The 10,470-nt window shown below is 32.1% G+C and overlaps 1 long non-coding RNA gene across 1 annotated transcript; it reads right to left on the bottom strand.

The window, feature by feature from the left end:
• Positions 1-2,707: 2,707 nt before the first annotated feature.
• LOC123265055 lies at positions 2,708-3,654 on the bottom strand. Its single transcript, XR_006509491.1, has 3 exons — positions 3,573-3,654; positions 3,055-3,224; positions 2,708-2,900 (listed from the first exon to the last, which is right to left on the bottom strand). It is a non-coding gene; the product is annotated as an uncharacterized LOC123265055 (long non-coding RNA).
• Between the last annotated feature and the right edge of the window lie 6,816 nt (positions 3,655-10,470).

Genomic DNA, 10,470 nt, shown 5'->3' with positions numbered 1-10,470 from the left:
ATAAATAAATAAAAACACATAATCTACTTCTGGAACCATTATTTTTATTTTTTAACATTATTAATTAATTGTAATTAATAGTTTACAAACCCTGTCTGCGTCAATTTTTTTTGTAAATTTTTTTAGAAGTTAAACCTGATTTTTCCAAATGCAGCTTATCAGCTACCTCCGTTCAATGTTGTACATGTGCTGGTTTAGCGTGCCTTATTTTGATATACCTGCTTACTATCCAGACAGGGTTCGGACCCTGCAAATACTGATTTTTTTTTATAAAATTTTCATTTTTGGTTCTAAAAATATTTTTTTTTTCAATTTAAATTAAATATCACTATATTACACTATAATTAATTTCATTTTCTTATTACCTTAATTAATTGATAAATACTAACTATTAATAATCATAGATAAAATTATTTATTTAATAACAGCTGCACAATTATGAAATCGATGTTATAAACAATTGTCCGTCGTAAATTTAATTACTTAAAATAAATTTTATATTAATAAATACTTATACAGTTGCAATTACAAAAATGAAAACTATTGCAAATAAAAAGTCAAGTCGTGCAAAAGAAGTTTCAAATAATTACAAAAAAACATTGACAATTGTTGAATTTAAATGCATTTAAACTTAAAAATTAAAAACCTCTACAGTATCTATTATTTAAAGAAGATGTAACAAATATATAGTATCATAAACAATATTATTTGGCTCAGTACTTGCTACATTTTAAGTAGTAATTAATGTTAAACGATTTTACATATTAAAATCATTAAAATATTTAGATTTCAATTACATTTATAGAAAAAAATAAATCTAGAGAAAAAGATAAATCAATTTAAGTTATGAACTCATTTGCGAACGGTTTTCGTTGAAGTACACATATATGCGCTCCGAGAACTGAAGACAACAGGATTTGGATTGTCTGGTCGTATCGTGATGTCTTTGGCGAGCACATGCAGTCTCAAGGAAATAAATTTTCCAAGAACTTTATCACAAATGTTATGACACGTTGGAAAGTTCAACGAATGATTTGCCAGGGCATTTTGAACACTCAAAATTAAGACCCGATGGACATCCTGCAGGTGTAATAGTGATTTTCCATAGGTTCTAAAAATCTCTTCAGCTATCTTCAGAAGTTGATACACTGCTTCAGTCGGATGTTTTAAGTTCCCACGATTTATTGCATCCGTCCAAGCCGAGCACGCATTGGACAATGGTTCTGAAGAAATAGTTGCTGTTTCACAAGCCTCGCAACCGTTGGCTGACACAAATACCGCCCATCCAGAAAGGTAATAAAGTCCGTACTCCTGGATTGCTGACAGTACGCAACTATCTGGCATTTCAATTGCATCGAGTGTTTTATCGTCATCAGTAGTACGAAGTTCATCCTTTTTCTGTTTTAAAAATTCCAAATAATAAGGCTCATCATCGTCTTCATAAGATGCAGATGACGGAACTCGTAAATACTGAGAAACAGCGACTAAGCGCATTCGGTACCGTAGTTGACGAGGTTTTGGGTGAATATCACCACCAGCTTGGATCTGAGAAAATAAGTTTTCCACAGAACTTGAAGTTAGACGTCCCGTAAGAAGATACTGAAATTTTCCTGATAAAACCAGATCTTCACGTAAATTTAACGCTGTCGTTGTAGCAAGAATTATCCCTCGTTGAATAGGTTTCCATTTGTTATTGGTTGTAAATTGTAGATCTTTGATAATCTCAATGAAGCTTTGAAAAAACTCAACACGTTCTAAAGAAGATTCACCACTTCCAAGAGAATGACTTTTATGGCGACAAACCATCAAATCATACCACTGGCTGTATAATAAAATAAACCAACAGGTTGTCATAGCTTCTTGCGGAAGATAACCAGTCTGAGCAGAAAACATCAATGCACGTCCCATTTCTTCACTCAAAATTTTTTAGCCAGTCCAACATGCATTTTATCAAATTGCGATGGATCTAGAATTGCAGCAGTAACACCAGTAACTAACACAGGCCCACCGAGTGATTGCAATTATACTAGTTGCCGAACATGCGCAATATCAACTTCAGACAATGGTAAATTGTTTGCTTGGACGATAGGCCCGCTAAGAATGAACTTCGTCTTCAACAATTGAGACCAAATGCGTTTCAGGACGTGCGGAACATCAGAAGTCCAATGAAGAAGTTCATTAGGGTTTGATGGATGCTGACTAGAAGAATTAATCAAATAACGGCTGGAGGTAATGCTGTTCAGAGTCCACATACCAATATTAGTAGGTCCTTCATCCGTTGAGATGCATTTGACAATAATGCCCTGTTGATACAGCTCTCTTATGATTTTTTGCACGTAATTCCAGAGACATTCAGAGGTCACTGATTTTCCAATCAACGCATAGCCAACTAATTGTTTCCAATGACTAGTTAAGCCACGAGCTACAAATGCAATCGCGTGAGAAGCCATTGTATCAGCCTCATTTGAGTCTCTCGCTAACTCCGGAGTTACTAATCCAATGAAATTACCGAGGGCGCGATCATACTCAACAGCTGGATGGATAGACATTTCATCCAAGGCCAGCACACAATAATGAGCAGTTTCATCTGGTTGCTGTCGAATCTTCATCCCTAGCTATTCAATAATGCTATGGAAAGTTCCAGAAGCAAAGTTGAAACCTGATAGTCTACTGTAAAGTATAGAAAACGCAGGCAAAAGAAATCCTTCGATATCCCTTAAGCTTTTATAAGCTTTAGTACCCATCAGTAATCGAATTCTTAAACCTTTTTTGATGGTTTCCTCTGACCAAGGTTTAGAATTCGTAGAAGCATTACTTTTTAAAAACAACAGCTGATCTGGATTCAAAAACTTTTTTAATTTAGTATCTAGCGTAGTTGATTTTTCAGCCATGTGAGAAACCTGAAAGAAATATTGATTAGTTATTAATTATTACTAAAAATTTTGCTTCATAAAAACATAATTATATTAGATTGCTTCTGATAACATTTAATCACACACAAAATAAAAAGTGTACTTAGATTTTAGATTAAATAATACTTAGATTTTATATTACCTTTTTTTTTAATGCTGTATTCTCCTTGAGAAGCTCGTTGATTTGTTGCTCCAAGAGGAATTCTCGCGGTGACTTTTCAAAATTATCACTTGGCTGGCTAGAATTGTATGAGGTTCCAGGAAAAACTTCTTCGCAGTCTTGAATATTCTCATTTGGTGAAATTTCCAATCCTACATTATCCAAAATATGCATAAGTAGAATTAATAAGAAATAAAATATTATGTTAAAATGAAAGTTAACACTTGACAGAATGATATCAATGCTATAGCATTTAAGTTATAACTAAATAAATATTAAGTGGATATGATAGTATAACAACAATAGTACAATTTTTCTGAAAGCCCAAGTCACCATAAGTTATTAAGCGAACATAATTGTTAGATTTAAGTTATTAAATCAACTATGATCATAATAATCAATTATGATATCATAATTAGAGTTTTCATGCTATAAAAAAGGAAAAGGAACACACAAAATAATACAGGAGTTAATAATTGTCCTTCAGACATTTCACTTACCCAAACATAAATTTTACACTCCATATCTTTATTTAACCATTTGAAATTATTATAAAACTTTATTGTCGAAATACTGACTTGCATGAAATAATAAATTTTATTTTAATTTTTTTCATTGTATATCATTTAACAAAATGTAATAAATTAAAAAATTAATTCGAACTTACGTTCAGTTAGTTCTGAAACTCAGGACCTATGTCTCTTACTGCTGATTGAGTAGTCATCATCGTCATCATCATTATCATTATTAATATCAGCATCAAAAGGTTTATGAGGCGACGGTGTCAAAATATCAGGGATGACGTTTTTTCTTAATTTATAAAAATTATTTTCGTGATAAAATAATTCTTTACTAAAATGACCCTGTCAAAAATTAAAAAGTTTGGAAAATCCAAAAGTGCACGCCTCATAGCGGTCATTCACATTTAAAAAAAAAATTCTAAAACAAAAACTCAAGTTTTTTAAAACAAAATAACAAATAAATTATTATCTTTAAGTCTCACACTTTTTTATAAAACGAAATTTACGTGGCGCATGCGCGAATCTTGATTTTCCACATACTCGTGCATATAGATATAGTTATATACAAATACACAGCCATTTTTTTTTGGTTTCTTATAAATAATATTTATTAAAGAATAATGACTTAGACGGTCATACTAACCACCCACCTCCACCCTCATTCCACCGCTAAAAGTGATCATAAAAAAGCGTGTCTCAGCTTTTAAAGACTCTATAAAAGTGGCCTGAGTCGCTGGCTCACTAACAAAAAAAAATGACTACTCTTACGAATTAAATTATTTCTGGCTTTTATTCAATAGCAGTTCGATCCCTGCCTTATATAAAGTTTCCATGTCATAATAGTCTCGATGAATTATTCCTTTTCTCCAAATTCCTTCCTTATTTTGAATTCTATCAATAACAGCAAAATTATTATGACGAGACGCATAAAAATAAGAATAGTCAGTGTTCATTATTGTCAATACTTTTGAATAATCAACGTTTAAAGGTCCATAATCAATTATTGATGTTAGAAGAGCTTGCAATCCATTTATATTAAAAGCCAATAACTTGATTCCTAAAGCATGACTAATAGCAATCAAAGAACCTTCATTGCCCCAAACTCTTTCAGTAGCTATCATTCGTATCAAATCATCCATTTCTGGATTGTCCAAAGCAGTGTCATCTCTATTTTCAAAGTTTACTTCAACGATTCTTGATTTAATATACACTTCGAAGTTTTCTTTATTTTGCAATACAAAATTAATGACGAAACGTTTTATTTCTGGATATTTGTGTGCATCCCTTAATAAAATTTCAGCCATAGCTCGGAAAAAGCAATTGCCATCATCGCCAACGTTATCAATCTGGAAATTATCTAAAACTGAAGGACTTTTATAATAATTTGTGGAAAATAGGAAGGATGGCTATTCTAGTAATAATATAACACATTGATTATATAAAGGTCTATATGTAGTTGCAGCTTTATTATGTCTTGTACACAGAACTTCTAGATGTACATGTGATCGGTACAGAGCTATAGTCAAGAGTGAGTATGTCACAATGTAAGAGACTACTCTAGAGGCCTAGTAATTACTTTAAACGTCTAATAGATGGTGCCTCATGCATGAGCAAAGTAAACTATTTCTGACACTCCCTCCCTTTGCACATACATATTTTAAATATAATGAATAACATATAATTTCATAAATTACATCTAAAATCGATTAACGATCATGAACACATCTAATATTAAATATTAATAAAAAAAGGTAAAGTCTTTATCTGAAGTTCCAATTAAGAACAAGGTCCTTGAACTTATTTGTTTTTCTCCGCTGCGCACTCTGCTAAGATTGATTATTAACTTCTGTAAATATTAATTAATTATATGATTAAACTTATTAGTTTAAATCTTCTATATAACATCTATATTTAACATCTAAAATCAACATCTATATTTAACATCTAAATTCGACATCTATATTTAACATCTATATCATCTAAAATTTTATCATCTAAATATTCATCATTTTATTTCTGAGTTTGATATGTGATGTAGAGGGTAAAGGTTTAGTCATAATATCCGCAATATTTTCTTTAGTGGATATCCATTTGACCTTTATTTTGCCCGCCAAGACACATGATTTAACAAAATCACCATGAGTTTCAGCCATTTGAGGTTTCTCGCCTGTTCTTTCTCTTTCAGCCAGATTGAATTTGATAAGCTCAACGTCATCATCAAAATCTTTCAATTTGTGACTTCCCTCCATTTGAGTACAGTCACAGGCTGATTTATTATCACATCTAATAGTGACTGGATACATAGTTTTACCTATTATATCTCTAATCGCTTTATCCAAGGAAATTAATTCCTTACAAGATTCGCTCATGGCAAGATATTCTGCTTGACAAGTTGATGTAGCAGGAGAGGACTGTTTGTAGCTTCTCCAAGCTACTGTATCACCATACACTTGGATGATGTAACCACTTGTCGAAGTCGAATTTTCACGATCTCTCAAGCTAGTGTCAGTCATAGCTTCCATAATTTCGGTTTTACCTCTATAGTACAAACCCAAATCAGTTGTTCCTCTGAGATATCTGAAAATTCTTTTGACTTCAGTCCAATCTCCTTTGGTTGGATTATTCTGTCTTCTAGACAATTAATTTACAGCATATGCTATATCTGGTCTGGTTGCACCAGCAAGATACAACAGACTCCCTATAGCCTCTGTATAAGGTGCATTAGCTGGAACATTGGAATCATCTAATTTTCCTATGTTTTTATTGTTTCTATTTTTGACTTGTCTAGTTATCATGGGTGTGTCTTGAGCATCATTCTTTCAGATCGAAACGTTCTAGGATCTTTTCAGTGTACTCAGGCTGTGTAATAGACATTTCACATTTACTTCTATCACGGTGAATTTTCATCCCAAGAAAATTCTCCGGTTCTCCCATAATTTTCATTTCGAAAACGTTACTGAAATGATTTATAATTTCATCTAATTTTTCGGGTACATTGCTAGCTGCAATCATATCACCTACGTATAGGTTTACGATGGCAATTTTTCCATCTTTTCTCCAAGTAAATAAGCATGGCTCGTTTAGATCATTCTCCAAACCTAGTTTCAGTGCTTCTTCAGTGAACTTTTTGTTCCATCTCTTAGGACTGATCCTCAATCCATAAAAAATTTTTTCAAGCTTCCAGACTATCTTTTCTCTGATTTCATCACTGCAATCATAGCCTTCTGGAATCTCCATAAAAATTGCTTTTTCCAGAGTCCCATACAGAAAGGCAGTTTTTACATCCATTTGTCTTGCGTCTAAATCAAGTTTATTTATGATTGCTAGTGCTAATCTGATTACTGGAAGGCTTGAGACTGGAGCATAAGTTTCTTTCAGCTTATACTCGTTTACATCTAGAAAACCTCTTACAACCACTCTAGCTTTATAGATGTTTTCTTCAGTTTTGCCAATTTTGGTTTTAAAAACCCATCTAGAGTTCACTACATTAGCATCTACAGGTCTTTTAACTAGATTGTAGACTTTATTATCATCTATTGATTTCAATTCTTCTTTAACTGCTTTCATCCAATCAACACAGTCTTCCCACAGTAAACACTCTTTGTAATTACTGGGATCCTTGTTGATAGAAGAAAGCATAGCATGTATAAAATCTTCTTCATCTACAATCGTGAACTTTTTTATTGTTTTGGCATAAACGAAGTTATCATCTATCTTGGGTTTTGGTTTTCTTTTTGAAGCTCTCAACTTCTTAAATTTGGTATCAATTGATACATTATCATCTAATTTACACTTTTTAGATTTGTCTGAATTAACTAGTTTATCTTTAGAGTTTATTGTTACAGGAGTATTCACATCAGAAGATTCAGAATCTATTTTCCCATCAATTGAATTATCATCTACTTCCACATCTTTTTGTTTTTCAATTGTTGGAGAATCTTCAACTTCTAAATCTTTTGTTTTGTAAATATCCTTATAAACTAGTTTTTCATTAAATCTGACATGTCTTGAATTTAAGAATTTTCCAGAGGTCGGCTCCCACAAGACATAACCAGTACGTGAGTAACCTACCAGTATGGATCTTATTGCTCTTTCAGAAAATTTATTTTCTGTTATTGGAAGTTTAACATAAGCTAAACATCCAAACCTTCTAATTTTATTCATGTGTGTGCTAATCTTTTCATTGAGTTTATTTAATGGTGATACAAAACCATTGGTTTTAGGAGGTATTCGATTGTACATATTAACAGCTGTTTCAGCTGCCAATATCCACATCGATTTAGGCAGGCCAGAATCAAACAATAACGCTCTAATTTTCTGTTGTATTGTTTTATTAAATCTCTCGGCTGTACCATTTAACTCTGGAGTATACGGTGGTGCATAATCTGATTCTATTTTTTCTTTATGCATAACATCTACAAAATCACCTCCCGTAAACTCCCTAGCATTATCAGTTCTGATATAGCACACTTTGTCATTTTTACCTAATAAATTTCTAGTTGTATTTATGAAGCTTTCTAAACAACTAGCAGCTTCATTTTTATTTTTAATAGAATAAATTTTTGCAAATCTAGAAAAATCATCTAAAAACACAATAATGTATTTGTAAGCACCTGGGAACGAATTTATTTTAAATTGTCCCATAGTGTACACATGAATTGTGTGTAACGGTCTATCTGTTATTAGTCTAGATTCTTTAAAGGGTAATTTTTCCATCTTAGCTAGAATACAGGTTTCACAATCTAAAAAATTTTCTTTAAAGTTTACATTACACAACGACTGCTCAGATTTTTTAAGTTCTTTTAGATAATTCAAGCTTGGATGACCTAGTCTTATGTGCCATAACATACCTTCATCTATTTTTATTATTTTTAATTGTTGTATATTATTTTCAGCACTTTTAATATTATTAAAATCTTCTAGAGCATCAGCTGAATTAAAATCTAAAATTCTTCTATTTAAAGTTTGTTCATCTAATAAAAAATCTGTGATTTCTGCTTCTATATTACTTCTATTTTTCTCCAAAAAACTTTTCTTCTTATTCTCCCTCCCAAGCTCAGATGATGTTGATTTATGAGAGGAAACATCTAAATCTCCCTCCATCTTTTGCAAATTTAAACCAACAGGTACCGTCTGAGATTGTTCGGAAAATTCATTTGGAGAAATAATTTCAGCAGTACAAGAGTACGTTGTGTAATCTGGCCTATTAACCTCCTCAGCATATTTTACCTCGAAGGTAACAAGCCAGTTAGGTTTAACATACTTTCCTGTTAAACATATTTCACCTGTTTTTTCATCGAATATTTATAATTTTTTATCATCTAAAAATATTCCTAATCCAGCATCTACAAATCGTCTAAGAGAAATTAAATTATTTGCGATATTTTCTGCAGATAATACGTTCGTTAATTTTATTTTGCTAAGATTTGATTTTAAGTAAAGGTCACCGACTCCATCCTTTACTATGTCAACTGACTTATTTTTATTTGCACTTTTAATTACCTCACCTGTGCAATGTTTAAAATTACTTAAAATCAAACTCTTGTTAATTATATGCTCAGTTGCGCCTGAGTCCGCAATAAACGTAATATTATCTACATTATTTATATTTTCAAAATTCATACCTGTTTGTCGTGCTTGTGCTTTCTTTTTATCTCCATCCTTTGGTGGGGCTGCTTGCTTTTTGAACGTTTTTGACTTGGATTTGGTGTATTCTTTGGATTTGCCACCAAAACCTCCTTTGAAGAACGTACCTCTTCTAAAAGCACCTCTACCTCTACCTCTACCACGACCACGACTACGTCTGTAGTCAGACCTGCCTGAATTTTGACTGTCCTCATTTTTTGGACAGTCAAAACTAACTGCATACGCAGTTATGCAAACTACATACAAGTCGATATGCATGCCCAAGTTGGGTCGGTTGCATTGTGAGAATTGTGTTTACTAAAAAATAAAACATATGGCCGACTACGGTGGGAAAATGCGGTGTGAGTGCCAATCAAATTGTGTTAATTACAATTAAATGAAGCAATATCAAGCTTTAATATTGTATATGGTTCTTCATTAAAGATTAATGACGAAGCTAAAAAAAACTGAATTCAAAAATTTTATATAATTTTAGATTTCTTGAACACACCACGATATTGACAGTTGTTTTCACTAAAGATCTGAAAAAAATTTTAAAAACAAATTTTTTCACTAAAACTGATAACTAATACACTAAGCAATGTTTTCAATGCGTTCAGTATCCTTGACTCATGAAAATCTATATAAATATATAATATGATTATGTATATACAAGCGAAATCGTTTTTTCTTGAGTTGAAATTCTTCCTTAAAAATTTGAGGTACTCAATGACGCGCGCCAAGTACGATAAAAAATTTTTTTTTTATTTTTTAATTTTCAACAAATTTTTTTTTCATTTTTTCAACGATAGCGGGCGGTTTCTTGGTGTTTTTATATTCCTCTTTGAAAGATAAACAAACGAACCTAATTTTTTTGTAAAGTTACCGATGTTGATATGATTTTTGTAATTATAATAAAGTCGACAATTTAATACATTTCCGGTGGCAAACTATCCCTTTAAGCTATGGTTCGTAATGAAAGTTATTCTTGCGCCGCCTGAGCGTGTGTGCAGTAATCGTGGTCTCGGAGTACTCAGATAGCGATCGACTGGTCGACTTTCAGAGAAAGGCTGCGACTCTTTTTAAGTATTGACTCTGGGTAATAAATGCAATTTAGATGCGAAAATGTTGCGAAAAATATACATATGGAGGATTGTTTGTCAATTAGGGATTAAAATTTTACGTGCATTAATAAAATTTTCAATTCAGTTTTCCATAGATATGACATAAAGGTTTCAGACTATAAAATCAA

The sequence above is a fragment of the Cotesia glomerata genome, linkage group LG5 (genome assembly GCF_020080835.1).
Source record: "Cotesia glomerata isolate CgM1 linkage group LG5, MPM_Cglom_v2.3, whole genome shotgun sequence".
NCBI lineage: Eukaryota > Metazoa > Arthropoda > Insecta > Hymenoptera > Braconidae > Cotesia > Cotesia glomerata.
The sequence above is the reverse complement of the archived record's forward strand: the minus strand, read 5'-3'. Positions and strand labels throughout refer to the sequence as shown.